Here is a 687-nt window from a genome sequence, read left to right on the forward strand (position 1 = left end):
GTCAATACTAATATTATCCCATTTTACAGATGAGGAAAACGAGGCACAGTGAGGTTAGTAACTTGGCCAACATCAAACTCTTAGAATGTGTAAATGAGCAAACGCATCGTTGTTCGTTCCCAATCAGAGTTAATCTCACCATCGAAATGACTGTGCAGTGAGCTTACAATTTGTACCTTATCAAGCTTGGCTGCACTTTGCATTTCCATACCTACTCTTTTTTTAAATTATTTTATTTTTTAATATGAAATTTATTGTCAAATTGGTTTCCATACAACACCCAGTGCTCATCCCAACAGGTGCCTCCTCCATGCCCATCACCCACTTTCCCCTGCCTCCCACCCCCCATCAACCCTCAGATTGTTCTGTTTTTTAAAAAAATATGGAACGCTTCACGAATTTGCACATCATCCTTGCGCAGGGGCCATGCTAATCTCTGTATCATTCCAATTTTAGTGTAGGTGCTGCCGAAGCTAGCACTAGTCTTTTTTTTATTAAAAAAATTTTTTTAATGCTTTATTTATTTTTAAGACACAGAGAGACAGAGTATGAGTGGGGCTGGGGCAGAGAGAGAGGGAGACACAGAATCTGAAGCAGGATCCAGGCTCTGAGCTGTGAGCACAGAGCCCGACACTGGGCTCGAACTCACGAACTGTGAGATCGTGACCTGAGCCTCAGTCGGCCACT

General features: G+C 42.5%; 1 non-coding gene across 1 annotated transcript; it reads right to left on the reverse strand.

The window, feature by feature from the left end:
* Nucleotides 1-376: 376 nt before the first annotated feature.
* LOC123592261 lies at nucleotides 377-480 on the reverse strand. The gene has a single exon (XR_006709660.1). It is a non-coding gene; the product is annotated as a U6 spliceosomal RNA (small nuclear RNA).
* Nucleotides 481-687: the final 207 nt, after the last annotated feature.

This window comes from Leopardus geoffroyi, chromosome B4, assembly GCF_018350155.1.
Source record: "Leopardus geoffroyi isolate Oge1 chromosome B4, O.geoffroyi_Oge1_pat1.0, whole genome shotgun sequence".
Classification (NCBI taxonomy): Eukaryota; Metazoa; Chordata; class Mammalia; order Carnivora; family Felidae; genus Leopardus; species Leopardus geoffroyi.